We start from the raw sequence: 16174 nt of genomic DNA, 5'->3' as shown, positions 1-16174 counted from the left end.
TTGAACTAAGAGTAACAGCTATTTATATCTGAGTAAATGTGGATGTTCTGGGAGCCTAGGAAACTCTGTTATCTTCTACTGTAGAATCTTTCTATAGAATTGTCCTCTGTATGTGAGGTGTGTCCCCAGAATGTGAGCTCCTTGCAGGGAGGTGTTGCTAACCTATCCGAGCTGATTTGAATATATTCTATTATTGGTTTATCTTAGTAAATATTGGTAGCTTTCAACAACTAACAGCAGGGAGAGCTATAAATCTCCTTCTTAAAACAAAGTGAAAGCTCTCTCAAATTGGCTTCTAACTGAAGCAGATGAGCAGCAAGCAGGAACTCAACCTGTTGCCCATGCTCCACGAAGCTTTCATGTTCTGTACTTTTCAGTGTCTCAGTAGTCCTTACGTGGACAATTCAAAGGCATATGCTTAACATGCTAACCATGGAATTCAGCTAACCATACCGTCATAGTCAGACAATGGGGAATGCCCCCAAATCAAAAGCTACACAATGGGCCATTTCTCAACTGAGCCTTAGGCATCTGGGCTTGGTGGGTTTTTATAGCCTGTGATGTAAGAGTAGGGAGTTAGCCATATTTCTAGCCAACTCATAAATCTTTGAAGCCATTCATTTCACCACTGGGAACCTCATTATTATTTTTTATGGAAAGTTTCAGATTTTACGAGATAAAGGTAATTAAATTACAGATTTTGATTACATGGTAAATAGCTCTAGACTGAATGTTCACAACCAGGGTAGCACCCCACTTTAGAAGGTGGATTGAAAGTGTTCAGTACTCACACATTGTATTTATTCTCTTTTGTTTGTTTCAAGTTTTTGTTTAAATTCTAGTTAACACAGAGTGCACACGTTGTATTTTATATGGAAATATTTGTAATGCATTGCAGAAAAACTCATGGTAGGAAACATGCTTTCTTCCTCTTTGTGGCAGAGTTCTTGGAACACAGTGGTCACATGATAAATCTTCACCAAATATGTGTATGTATAAAGATGCATATCATCAACAGTAATCCCCAGGAAATTACTGCCTAAATGATGGGAGAAAAATCATATTTTTTTGTCTAATTTAGCTTATATTATAATGGCTCGATTTATTTTTGGAGTGTCTTTACTTTTTTATTCTAATGAGTTGCAAAAATAAGAATACACCCACCAAATATTGCTATCTTAGTTCTCTTACATGGCAAAAGAATGTCATAACTATTGTAGACCCCAACCTGTTGATTTTGCAGTGCCCTCACCAAGAAGCCTCTTCTCTCCAACTTTTACAAACTAGAATATTCATCGATGCTTTGATTCTTCTCCTAAGAGAAGTGTGCATGTTTTTATCAGGTTCCTATAACAAAGACACAGGATGAAAAGAGTCAAGGGAACCGCTCTAAGAAAATAAGTAGGAATATCCCTGGAGAGGGATCTGCTTCTGTGTTCTTTTAAACGTCACAGCGTAATTGTTTCTTTCTATCCTTTTTTTTTTTTTTTTTTTTTTTTAAAGAAAGAACCAGGGTGAGGAGCAGCTCACTTGCAAGCTGGGGAAGTTGGCAAACACTGGCGGCAGAGCCTAACTTTGGTTTAGAAATCATACTGCCTCAGTGGAGTGTCACTCAAAACTCCACAGCCATTCTTGGATACTTGAAGGTGGGGCTCACAGCAGTCAGCAGATTTGACCCAGCACTTGGGGCAAACACAACCACAGTTATCAGTGTTAATTCCACTGTCTTCCAACCAGCATTTTGCAAGTGAGTTAATATTGGAGGATTTGCACTTTTTCATCGGACTTCAAACTGGTAATTATGCTTATGTAATCCCTGTGAAGTTTTCTACCCTAACAACATAGGACGCAAGACTGGTTCCTCTAATACTAAAATCTTACTTTGATCTGGTTTTTTGCTTTCTTCTTATCCAGTTTAAGCTCTACCTGCATTTCTCTCTTCTCTCGGGCAGTATTTGAGATACAGACCTACAGGCACCCTGTCCCCAGCTTTTTGATAAGAAGTTGTATCTAAAAGAAAATGGAAGGAGTTGTAACTTCACCATGTATGATCTTGTCAGTAATAAATACAATACTAAGTGATAAGAGGATATTAAAAAATACTCAGAAGTATCGAAACCCTCCAACAAACATGTGATTATATACATGCAGCAGTGGAGGAGTATCTTAACAGAGCAACAACATACTAAACGGACAAATTCATGCACAGTTCTTTTATTCTTAAGAATATCTATGCCCAGGGAGACTGTTAAACTGCAGATGAATTTTTATAATTGCCTGAAGAGGCAATTGTAATATAATTATGCAAGTTTTGGACTCTCTTATATGAAGATTGTAACGCAGAGTGGGTGTCTTCCCAGTCTTGAAGAAGAATCTATCCTTTCCCATTTAGAATCAACAGTAATCAGTAGTTATCACAGGCAGAGTTTCTACTGCTGAAATTCCTGGTATGTCTCTAGTCAACAGGTGGCTTCCTGGGACTTGTATGAGAGGTGACATGTCAACTTTATTTTACATTCAGGTTACAGAACTCTATCATCATATTGTATACCTGGCAGGTTACTGAATCTTTGATGCAACAGCTAACAGGATACAGGAAGTAATGTTACAAAATTTACCATTAAATAAGAACCAGTTTTCAATTTGTACATCATTCCTCCAATGTTTTTCCTGGTAAGAGCTAGCCACATGGAATGATAATGGGAGGCAGGTTTTAGAATTAGGTAAAATGTTACAGATTTCAGACCTAATCATTTAACTGTTCACATATAACCATTTCTAGTGATGGCATTTTATTCTGACCTGCATTGTGATACAGTATTCTATACGAACAAATGATATCTGTCTGTGTGCCTTAACTCTCTTTCACTTTGATTATCTCAAATAGTTGGAAAGTAAGCCTTGTGAATTAAGAGCTCTAGAGGCAGTGGTTTGCCTCTGTGGGTACTGTGTGAAGACAGGAGACTGGGGGAGAGTGTTTGACATAGACAGGGGCGGGAAATGCTAATATTACCTCATTCAAAGAATTCCTAACCTTCCTTGTACCTCAGACCTATACAATTCTATTTGATGTTTGGGTGGTTAATTATTCAAGCATTCTAGACAAGCCATAATTAAACGTTTCAATATAAAATCACAAGCAATTAGTGATCTATAATTATGTATGCTACCTAAGTATAAATAATTAGAAAACAAAAAAATTGAAATGACCTGCTGTGTGGTAATGCTGCTAAACAGATATATTTTTTTACACTAAAAGGCAAGGACTTTATGAATGCTGGCATTATGTAAATGACTTTGTCTTTAGAAAGTTGGATTGTGCGTGGTATCTTGTCTGTTTACTCAAACATTTGCCTGCTCAACACATACTAGGTATTGATCATTTTCTGTACCTAATTTCATCCACTTAGCACTTTAATACTCAATTAATTCCCTATCACAAATATTATTTGATAAATTAAATGGGTATCAACACAGGGACATTTTATAGCAGGTCACTACTCTATTGGGTCATCAGGGAATCTTCCACTGAGTCTGGTACCACAAGTTTTCATATTTCTCCCTTAAGGATGATGAAAGATCAGTGGATTCCTAAGTATCTGAAGTCTGTGGAGCCTTGGGTTGCTTAGAAACAGTGAATATGGGCTTGCTATGGCAACCCAATTTATCAGTGAATGAAAAGCCAGTTTAGCTGGCATTGTGCCGCCTCTCCATACTTTGATGGTAAGAATATTCAGATCAGATCCTCTATTGTATCAGTATTTTTTATTATTTATAAATAAAACTATGTTTATTAGCAATTTACATATTTATATATTTATTTACCAATTACAAATTACCAAATTTTGACATAGGAACTCACAGTTTATAATGGATAGCAACTACATGAAAATCAAGCTGAAACTTACTATGTAACGTTAGTACACACTTCAAATTTGTTACATCTGCTGGTTATTACCCCATTGCCTAACTTTTATATATAGGATTTTCATTAAATTAAAAGCATGAGAAAGCAAGACTAGTAAAGTATATTATTTATGTGATAAAAAAAGTTTCTGTAAATTTGACTTAGATTAATAATTCCATAAAAACAATCTATAAATTTATCTATGTAATGTAGTACATTTTAGTGATATTTTCATTTTATATTCACTCTTTGTTTGCATATAAATAGAATAAATGTGGTTTACCATATTTTTAAAAATCTTATGCTTTAAGTAATATACCATGTAATCTGACACACAAAATGTATTAGAGAATTAATTTGTTCGAAAAACATACCTTTATAATAATGGAAAAGATTTTAGAGTCTGACTCTCATCCTCAGTTTGAGGATTTGCTCCTTCGAGTACATTTTCAACTATTTTGCCCTTTCTGATTTAAGACAAGTTTTCCGATTTTAATGACACCTTTTCATTTTTTTTTTTTTTACATATTCATGCTTTATAAGACCATAACCTCTGCACCTCTTCACATGTAGGTGTTGTATTTATCTTATCTGCCTATTGACTCAAACTCTTGTATGTTTGTCACAGTCTGTGGTGGAGGCAGGGCTGGCAGCCTCTCCTGAGACAAAAATGCTACCAGGTTCTACTTACTGTCCTTTTCTCCTGGGTTTTGGCATTTATGCATTTTGTTTTGATATTTAAGAGTTCATAGTCATAGTATGAAAAGTTCTCTTGAGAGTAAAAAAAAAAAAAAAAAAAAAGTCCATCTCAGGTTGCCATGGGATAAGGAAGGACACATTTGGTGATATTTTCGATTTTTTCTTTGTACTTTATTCATTTTTACAGACTTCTGAAATTGATCAGTGTTTGGAATCCTCTAGCATGTCTCTTTAGCTGAGTGATGCCCCTCTTAAAGATAAGTCTCCTGTCGCAGATGGTAACAAGTACAAAGACAGAACTTAAACGGAAACAGAACTTCAGCCATTTTTCTTGAACTAACTGCTATCAGAACATAAAGGCCAATCCTCAGAGGTGCTTAAGTTTCTAGTGACTGGGCCATACTAACACTCTTGACAAAGGTGCATTTTGAAGTCAGATAAAGACCCACTGTCTTTTAACAAAATAAATGAGCAGTCCAGAATAAACCCTCTAAACAACCCAGAGGAATCAAACTATTAGCAAGGGATCGCATCAGTTGATTTATAAAAAAAGATGGTCATGTAAAAAATTAGACGGTAGTGTATTACTATTCAGAAGACTTGGCGAAAATTTGATAGGCAAAATAATACACCACAACCACTTATAATGATCTACATTTAATACCGAATCATGGTTTTTGGTGTGAACTATTTTAACAAATTTTAGGAATCTTCATTTTAATAAATATGTCTATTCCTTGATGTGGATACAGAAACACAGTATATTAGATTATTTAAAATGTTTGGGGGGGCACCTGGATGGCTCAGTCCATTGAGCGTCAGACTCTTGATGCTCAGGTCATAATCCCAGGGGTATGGGATTGAGTCCTGCATGGGGCTAAGTGTGGGGCCTGCTTAAGACTCTCTATCTCCCTCTGCCCCTGTCCTCCACTCATGCTGTCTCAAAAATAAAAATAAACATTAAAATGCTTGGAAAAAGGTTATTTTGTAGGAGCATGTCATTCATCCTTGTATTGTACTTACTCAAGAAGTATCTGAAGAATGACAGAATCCTTTGTAAGAATGGTTTTCAGTTTTTAAAAAAATGGCCCTGACTGAGCCACCCAGGCACCCCAAGAATATTTGCTAATGTGAAAGAATCAGACTATTTGTTTAATACATGCAGATTTTTGCTTAAAGCAGACCACACCTGTTCTTTGTTGCACTTCACTCCCGGTGTCTACTAAATATAAAAAGGCATACATAGAAAATAACCATTCCTTTTAAACTTGATATCAGACAACATGGAGAACCAAAGATAACCTTCTCTCCTACCAAATTATATAATATACCCATGTTTCTTTTTGATCTATCTTGTGATATCGATAGTATAGGTTCTTCATTATCTATTCAATGTGTATTTGAGCATCTATTATGTGTCTGGCACTATTTTAAAATCTGGGATATAAAAATCGCTACCAACACAGTTCCCAATGAGTACATTATAGGGAGCTTCAGTGTCACCTGCGCCCTTGCAACTCCTGAATGAACTGAGCTTTTTATGACATATTTTATGAGTATAACACTAAAGAGTTCTGGACATATGTAGAAGAAAATATAGTTACATGGTATTTTATATGTGTTTAATATTATACTAATATCTCTGTTACATATAGTGTAAAAAACCATATTTCTGTCCTTGATTCTTTTTTTTAGAGGTCTCCTGATTGTGTTTCTTTTTCTTTTTTTTTTTTACATTTTATTTATTTTTGAGAGAGAGACAGAGCACAAGCAGGGGAGGGGCAGAGAGAGAGAGAGAGAGAGAGAGAGAGAGAGAGAGTGAGAGACAGACAGACAGACAGACAGAATCCGAAGCAGGCTCCAGGCTCTGAGCTGTCAGCACAGAGCCTGACGCAGGCCTTAAACTCACAGACAGCAAGATCATGACCTGAGCCGAAGTTGGACGCCCCTCCTGATTGTGTTTCTTGATGACACTTAATGAACAAGAACTTTGGTTAGATATTTTATTTGTGTAAATGAGCAGTGATCTAAGATCCACATTTTACATAGAATATTGTGTTTTCAACTGAAACTAGCTGACTCAATAGAGGGATTTTAGGGAGTCCAGAGTTAGTACTTTAATTTTTTTTTTATTTTTTTATTTTTATTTATTTATTTTTTTAGGAAGAGAGAGGAAGAGGAGCAGGGAGAGAGAATCCTGAGCAGGCTGCACAAAGTCTGACATTGGGCTCAATCCCATGACCCTGGGATCATGACCTGAGCCAAAATCAAGAATTGGCACTCAAGGACTGAGCCACCCAGGTGCCCCCAGTGTTAGTACTCTTTAGGCATAGTTGGATCAAACTTGTTGGCTCTTTCTCCTTAACTTTCTCTCTTCCACTTGTTTGGGTGTTGGCTTTGACCCAGACTGACCTACCCTGAGTTTTTAAAAAGTCCCCCAGCAGGAAGAATATGTGTTTCCTTATTCTTCTACATAGAAGATGGGGATGGCATTGGGGGGGGAGGGTAGATAATAGTAGAAAGACTGATTCATACCAATGTTGAGCAAAGGAGCTTTTGTGAGTCCTGAGGGAAAATGCATGTTCTTGTAACACTCCCTATTTAATCAAAGGAAAATTTTAAACAGAGCATTGGCATTCTTAGAGGCGATGTCTCTAGAATCAAAACCTTTATAAATCAAAATATGGAGGCAGTTTTTGAATCTTCTGTACTCAGTATGGAAGGACATCTCTAAATGCTGAGTCAGTCACTCATGGCTTCTAGATCACAAGTCACTCCTCCCTATACAAAAGGCACTAAGGTTCTAGGGTGTGAAGTCCCTGAAGAAACGTCACTATCTTGGGGTGCCTGGGTGGCTCAGTCATTAAGCGTCTGACTTTGGCTCAGGTCATGATCTCACGGTTTGTGAGTATGAGCCCCACGTCAGGCTCTGTGCAGACAGCTTGGAGCCTGGACCCTGCTTTGGATTCTGTGTCTCCTTCTCTCTCTGCCCCTCCCCAACTTGTGCTCTATGTCTCTCAAAAAATAAATAAGTAAAAAAAAAATTTTTTAATTAAAAAAAAAGAAACATTACTCTCTTTCTTTCCTCTGGGAAATTCTCAGGCATAGTGAAAAATCCCTTAAATAATCAACTAAATTCATTTTGTTCCATCTTTAAAGATTGAAGCCAATTCCCTCAAACACATCTTAGTACTTATTTAATGGACTTAAAACCAAAAAACATTGTTCTCATTTTTAATTGTATTTGCATAGGATCGGATGAATATTGAAAGAGTGATACATATGATGGTAGAATATTATATCCTAGAGATAAAAAGCTTCCCAAGTAATGGATTTGCACCAAAAGACTTAAAAAGAAGATCACACTGTATTTTTTCCCCATAACCTGGCTGACATAACAGACAAGCCAGAGAAAGTTTAGTAAATAGCATAAATGTAATATTCATTTTTTTTTCTTTTTTTTTTTTCTTTTTTTTTTCAACATTTTTTTTTATTTATTTTTGGGACAGAGAGAGACAGAGCATGAACGGGGGAGGGGCAGAGAGAGAGGGAGACACAGAATCAGAAACAGGCTCCAGGCTCCGAGCCATCAGCCCAGAGCCTGACGCGGGGCTCGAACTCACGGACCGCGAGATCGTGACCTGGCTGAAGTCGGACGCTTAACCGACTGCGCCACCCAGGCGCCCCTGTAATATTCATTTTTTGAGCTTCTTGAAGAATTTAAATATTTCCTACTATACAGAATAGTAAATGCAAGGCTAATAGAATCAGTTGCAAAATATGATGAAGTTTTGACTAGAATACTTTTTGGTAATATTTTGATACCTGTAATTGTACATTGAACTGCCACTGGAGGCTGGACGCCTTTCAAAACAGAAATATCTGTTAAGTGGATGATGTAAGCATGTTTGTAAAAGGAGTGAAGGACCAAATGAATTCATGGTTTCTGCTGATTTAGGGATAGATGTGCTTTTGTAAATGCAATTGCAATAAGTCATGTGAATGCAACTCCAAATTTACATATCCCAAATCATGTACCCTTTTGAGAGCATACTAGAAAGATAAAAATGAAATGTCAAATAGTCAAATAGAAATCAATCAGGACAGATACACATGAGGTAACCAAGGAAGAAAAGAAGCATGTGAAAGAGAGGAGTCTATACGGAGCCTTACTATAAAAACAGTATTTTGTGACATGCCTCTTTATAACATAGGAAACACTGTAATTGTTTTTAATTTTGAGTTAATTCATGAAATGGTATGGTTTTACATGCTTTTATGGACTTACTTCACCTCCCAATTTTACTCACAGTAGCCTTCTTTTCTCCAGCCTACTGTGATGACCCAGTTTTCCCTGTGGAGTTGTAGAAAATGAGAGGAAAAACAGGCCTAGCAACATTCCTGGATCATATCCAGAAAATGTTCTTTAGTCCTTGGAACACATGGAGGATGCTGCTTCAAGCCTTGTACATGCAGTTTGGGAAAACAAGAATATTCTCAGCATTCACCCTGAACAGGAAAGCACTGTGCTCTTAACAAAAGGAGCATCACAGAGTCCACTGAAACCCACTCAGATAATATAAGCACTCCAATTCACATACGTACCTTTACCCATGAACTGGAGGCACCGTGGAGGAGGATACTTTGCTTACCTAAATAACACAACCGAGAGACCTTGGGCCCTAATAGCCAAGAAAACAGTTGTGTCCCAGTTGTCCTGAGGACAAGTGAGCTAATCAAGCAGAGCAGAACTAGCAGGACTAGTTCAGTCATGTATGAGGGACATTCTGTAGCAATTCAGACTCCATAACCTACTATTGGTTCCTTGAATCACAACCTCAGAACAAAAGACAAGAGTGACATTCAGGAATCTGAAAGGGATGGTCATGATAAACAGGTTTTGAGTCCTTGATTGCTTGCTGGCGAGCTCAAGGATGACCGATAATTGCAGAGACGGTGCTGATGCTGCCTGAACCCACCTAAACCTACCCTAGTATAGTTACCACAAGGTCAATTCCTTTATCAGTTCCCTTGTCAGTGCCCTATATTGCAAAGCAAGGTTTAATGCTGCTGCGAAAGTTGCTGCTAAAGTAATGAAGTTTAATAGGCAAGTCAAACTTCTTTATGATTCAGAACTGAAGTATGGAGATCACAAAGGGAAGGTTTCACTCTACCTCTGATATGTTGCAATTTCTTTCATGTAAGCAGGTACCCAGCAATCACAGAGACACATAGAGGACAGTTTCAGGATTCTGACATTTTAGAATTATTCTGAATTTATCTGTCTCATGCAACATAGAGTGCTGGTGTACCACTTTTTATTCTGTCTGGATTCTAATGTTTATGGCATCTGGAATATGCCCATTGAAATATGTAAAGAAAGTGATTGAAATGATCCATAACATTTCCGGGTAAACATTTGCTTCTGAAAATTTTACATGTATATATTTTCAATGTTTTTGTTTGTTTTTCTTACAAACAACGTGAGGCTTTATTCAAACAGAAAAATACATTTAAAGTAAAATGTTCCCTCTTGGAATCCTATGGGTTCTTTGAAACGTTAAGAATTTATTTCAAGTTCTTCCAAGGAGTTCATTTGATAAGTAACACTCTAAACCAAACTTGCTGGTCTCTTTGAAGACAGAAAACTCAGGCTCATTGAAGGGCAAACCCTTCCCTTAAGCCCACTAAGAACCAACCTGGGCAATGATGGTCCACAAACTGTTTTATGTTTCTTTAAAATGCCGGGTCACTCAGATGCAGGGTTTATCCCACTTCAAACAAACAGAAAAAGAAAGGTATCGGGAATATAGTTTTTCCTGTGTAGTGATTTTTTAAATAAATTATTATTGTATAACATGTTTCTTAGAAACCTTTTTTTTTTTCTATCTTTAAAAAGAAACCTAATTAGGTCGGTCTCCTTCTATGTCCCTGAAGAAGAGTGTGTGTGGGTGCATGCACGCGTGAGTGCACACACACGTGCATACAGTATGTATACCTAAGCCTTGTAGGAATCTGATGTCCAAGTGTGTATCTTTAAACTTAAGGTCACAGGTTGTCAGATGACACGGATGTCCATATAATTAGGTTTTTCATTGTCTCTAGTGTGATTAGCATGTCTCCATTAAATGGAATAAAATCACTTTGAGTCTCATTATCCATCTTTTTTCTTTGATTAAATGTATTTTGTTTTTATACATTCAGCTTTTTACTGTTTTTTAAACAGAGTTAAAAAACCTGATATTTTAGGATTTTAAAGTACATCCTTTTGATCAAGCCATGAGCTAAAGCAAATGTAAACTGATGTCCCTGACCCCTCTTAAAATTATTTTATTTATTTAATTTTTAAGACCCCACTTCAGGGAGTATCTTAGGTTACTTTTCCTAATGATAAAATTTGTTTTGATTTTTTTTTTTTTGTATTTCAATTGAATAGTTTTTTTTTTTTTTTACATTTTTCCTGTCCTGTGAAATTTCAAATTCATTGATTATATTTTTCCTTAACCTTTTTAAATTTGGCATTTGTTAACTAACTGCTTGTTTTCTTTATTGATTATTGTGCTTTTTTTCCTACTATTTCACCATGCCATGTTTTCAGGCCTTGTTATCACTTTACCTGAATATTTCTGGTTTTCCCCCAAATAATATCCCATCAACTGTATGAATACAAATTACCCTGACAACTATGCTGATCATACCATGTCCTTATGTTTCGTAGTATAATTTAAATGTTGACTTACTCTACTTCCCCTTAGAGAGTTGAGTCAGCTTTGCAGTGTTCAAGTAAAGATTAGGTCTGTCAACATTTTTAGATGGCCTGTGAAATTTACATATTGATTTGGCCCTGCCCACGTGAGCACTGTCCACATATACAGAGGTGCTCTCTGTTAAATCTCTTTCACACACAGCTCCTACTATGGCTTTTATTAAACATATGGGTAAGTTTATTTTATAATTTTAATTCAGTATGTTTGCTTGTGTCCTGTGTTTCAATTTATTAGATCACATGGTTTAAGTCTAAACTTTAGTTACCCTGATATCCTATGTTTTACCTTTATTAATGTCCTTGAAATTCTCTTTTAAAGGCCATCTTAGAAGCCTGTATTTTAGTCTCTCAAGTTTTACTGGCATTACATTATACTGTTATATCTTAGTTATGTACATATATATTTATTTATTTTTGTTCCTGCATGTTAAGTCCTTCCTCACCATAGAAAAGAGGTAAAGCATGCCATTGATTTCATACTTTCACAAATAAACAAGGTAGCAATTGAAAATGATAGATGTTTATACACACACACACGTGTGTATACATGTGCATAAATATGTGCATATGTATGTGCACATCAATCTCTATGGTTAGTTATCCCCAAGGATTAAAGTGAGAAAACAAATTTTACTTACAGTTTGACACTGGTAACTAATGTCTTGAGATAGTTTACACATCTTTAGAAGGATTTAATTTCAAAATAATTCTGTTACTACTTACAGAATATGTTCACTGTTGATTCTTTGTTATGATTAGATATCATTTTCCTCTCAGTGTAACATCAATTTATTTAAAATTGTTACTCAATTTGTACAAAGGTGTTGAGAAAAGTATATAAAATTAGGTATTGTTCAAGAACTTTTTATCTGCTTTTTTTCTTTCAGAAAAGAGTATAGGCTCTTCACTTAGTCTCTCTGGGTTTTAATCCTTGATTTGGCACATACTAGCTTTGTGACCTACTCTAGTTGTCTAAGGAGCCCAACGGGTGGTATGATAGGTCAGCAGGTAACACAGGTGAAATACTTAGTTCAACAACTGACAGATAGTAAGCCTCCAGTATGTGTCAACCCCCTTATTATATCATCATCATAATTTGTAAGTCATTGCTTATCCATACAGTCCACAAATGCAATGTATATATCAAGATTCTTTTTTTCATTTCCTGAACTGTAAAAAAAAAAAAAAAAAAATCACTTAAAAAGTTCCATCTCCTAACAGAAATGCATACAGATTTAAATTAGGTAAACCTAACATGTGATTTGATCTGCAGCTTGAGGGTGTGGATGGACTCTGTATGATGATCCTCTTTGGCAAGAAAGAAAATCAGAAATACAATGACTGTGTGTTACTTACTGAGTTCACAAATCCTGCTGTTACTAATAATGTGATCAGAACTCAGGCCATGTGACCCTTCTTCTAGAACTCTTACAATTCATCTGTCATCTGCTTCTCAAATATGTTGCAATATTTGTCATTCAATTTACTTTACTCTTCCTCTTTTACTTCGTAAGTGTTAAATTCCATGAATCAGCTTCTCTAAAAAATACTGTTACAAAGGATTTTGTAAACCATACAAATGCTAAGAGAAGTTTTATTATATTTAATACTTCTGAAGTAAAGAGAGCCTTTGAAAGCATGACACTATATTTAAAACGAAATTACTGTGAAAGTTAATGGCATACAAGTTTTAAATTGTAGTAATATAATAATACAATGAAAATAGTAAAAAAAATTTTTTTTTGTCAAATGCAGAAGGCTGGTCGGTTCCTTACCAATTAACAAAGAAAGGACAAACAAATTTAAAGAAAAAAAAGATGAACAAGGATATTATCACGAGTATTTTAAAATATAAATGGCTAATATACTTGGGAAAATAGGTACAACTTCATTCAATTGAATATTTACCAATAAAAAAGTACTTGTTAGAAACTTAAAGTTCAGTATAAAACAGTGTAGACAGGCATTCTCACACATTGTTAGTACACACTAACAATTTCACTTACTGCTGTTTATTGGTGTCCTAGAACAGGTAAACAAAACTATGTATGCATGCAATGATATTGTAATAGTGTCATACAGTGACAGCTGAGAACTACACTTGTGGTGAGCACGGCATAACATAGATGTTGAATCACCATGTCATACACCTGAAACTAACTTCGTGTGTCAGCTATACTCAAAAATTTTAAAAACTACATAGGAAGTTTTAGCATTTTTTGGCAAGATCAAAGAACCGGAAATAAAACTATGTCCATTAAATAGGAGATTGGTTATTTAAAAGACAATACACCTGTTAGTATGGAATATTTTTCAATGATGGAAAAAGCACATTAACTCTATCCAAAACATAAGAATATCTCCAACGCACATAATAGGAGAAGAGTCAAGTTTCAGAAAGTATGATTTGGCGTATGAATGATCCCATATACATAAGAGGGGTAGGGGAGAATTTTATAATTTTCAATACTTTTTTATTTGTCCATATTAGTTTAATAAAGTCCCTAAAATAAACATTTGCTTAATGGCTAATCATCACCATAGCAAGTATTTACTAACTATACATATGAATCCTTTATATTCTCACTGTCAGTCTTTACAACAGATTAGATCCATGGTAACTAAGAGAGGGGAAGTAGTTAGCAACCTTAACACACTTTAGGAAGTGACGAATTCCAAAGCCACACTCTGCTCCATTGACTTTCCAAGCAGATGCTCTTCATCCCAATCAAACCATTGAATATTTGTGGTACGGACAGCCAACATAGTAACATCTGACTTCTGGCCATTCTCGCTCCGTTTTAGGTATTATTATGGTTATGACAGTTGTTGCGTGTGTCCATTTACTTAACCGGTTACCAGCTATGAGCCTGGCCTGCACTCTGGGGATTCAGCAGTGAGCCAACCAAATGTCCCCCTCCTCATGGAGACAACATTCTAGCAGATGCAAAAACAGGACCAAACAGATAGCCCAGTAGATGGCTGATGGTGCTATGTAATCTGAAGAAAATAAACCAGAAGGGAGAAAAGAATGGAAGGGGCTTGACTTTGAGTGTCTAGTAATCAGGCTCCTGTCAACTGCCCTCACTTAGTTCATATTATGACCTTCTTAGTTTTGCCCACTTTTTACTAAAAAAAGAAAAATAAGAGTAGTCATTGAACTCCCAACCCCCACTCAATACAACCATTGCCCAGTAACATCAGGATTCACTTGTCTGTCTGGGTCCAAACCCTATGTGGTCTCTTGCAAAAGAAAGGTTCCCAAAAAACTGTGTCTAAGCTGACTTCATTATGTTGAAAGTTTTATCCTTCATTATACTAGATGTATGTAGTGCTGCAGTGGATTTACATAAGGCAAGGGGTACACTCATATAAAATATATCTCTTCAAAATACTGTGGGTATGTAAGCTTTATAAAATGAAAACCTCAACATTCTTTACTCGGAAATGGGTACAGCATTTTTCTGCCTTGTTGTTTAAGGTATATGTTTTGCTCAAATCTAGAGAAATGATCGCAGATTTTACTTAGCTGTGCCCTCTCGGGGTATTACCACACGAGACTCAGAAAGCTCCTCAGGAACTGCTGTCTATGGGATTGAACACAGCTGCCTCTGGGAATGTAGATTTGATTCTTTGGACTGCTCTTGGGAGTGTGTGACATTTTCCTCTCCAGCGACAGTCAGAGGGTTTGGATGGCATTAGGCTACTGATGAGTGATCCAAGTAAGTTCAGTGTCAACTTAAAGCATGTATTGTGCTTGTATTTTTTCCGAAATATCTTTCTCTAATAGTGTTCATAATTTCATCATAATTTAATGATCCTTTCAATATGTTTAAAATATGCTCTTTAAAATAGGTACTATCTGAACTCCTGTGTTGGTGAGCTATTTCTCAATTTTCATACAGGGGGTGGGAGTAAGTGTGTTTGAATTAAAGTTGAGAAGAAAATATATCAAAGCAGCTTCAATACAATAAAATAGATGTTTTTAATCAAGATATTCATTAAAATAGCCTTTTTCTACCTTTTTTGCTAATACAGCAAATACCAGAGATCACAGTTAGAGAAATCCTCTTTTCAAGCTACCTGAAATCTGTGTAAGTTATTCTTTTAAAATGAGTAGCATAAATCACATGGAAATTGTCCAAGGCCATTTCTACTTGATCCTGATTAAGCGGTGTAAAATTTGAAAAAAAAATCCCAATATATCTAAAGTATTAATATCTAAGTATTAATTTTTAAATAAATGTGTCAGTAAAAATACCTGGGAAAAAGAAAGTAATGCCTGAGGGAAAAAGAGAACTTTGAATCCTTTTCCAGTTGTATTGCACTGCTAACAAACGAAAAGATTCACTACATACTCAGAAGGGGCCAACATGACCAATCCAATGATAAGAACTGGTTTCAATATGATCTAATGGACTAAATATATTTCTGCCTGTTATTGTTAGCTTACTTTATTTCAAGGCTGACTTTGAGACATTTATTCAGCTGGCTTGTCTGATAGATGACAGTTTAACTGTCTAAAGATTTTGATCTCTCTTACACGATTTTGAGAATTTCTCTGCAAGAATGGGTTCTTAGTATTGAGGGTCTCCCCCCACAAGGCTTTTTATTTTTATTAGGTTTTAAAATAATACCTTTCTTTTAAAGTAACTTATGTTTATGCTGTTTTTTACATTAAAAGGTCATCTTAGATATAATCTGTTTAAATGCTGTTTAATAGTTGTATTTTGGCTGAAGAAATTTAAGGGAAATTTAATTTTTTGTTTTTATAGGGATATTTTGCTCTGCTCATGAAACTT

The 16174-nt window shown here is 35.7% G+C and overlaps 1 protein-coding gene across 1 annotated transcript in view; it reads left to right on the top strand.

The window, feature by feature from the left end:
• Positions 1 to 1688: 1688 nt before the first annotated feature.
• Positions 1689 to 16174, top strand: part of CD36 (CD36 molecule) — a 54524-nt gene continuing 40038 nt past the window's right edge. The window contains exon 1 of the mRNA XM_058725272.1: positions 1689 to 1795. The gene's annotated coding sequence lies outside the window, so the exon portion shown is untranslated. The remainder of the gene's footprint in view (positions 1796 to 16174) is intronic.

The sequence above is a fragment of the Neofelis nebulosa genome, chromosome 4 (assembly GCF_028018385.1).
Source record: "Neofelis nebulosa isolate mNeoNeb1 chromosome 4, mNeoNeb1.pri, whole genome shotgun sequence".
NCBI lineage: Eukaryota > Metazoa > Chordata > Mammalia > Carnivora > Felidae > Neofelis > Neofelis nebulosa.
This window is presented reverse-complemented; position numbering and strand designations above follow the sequence as displayed.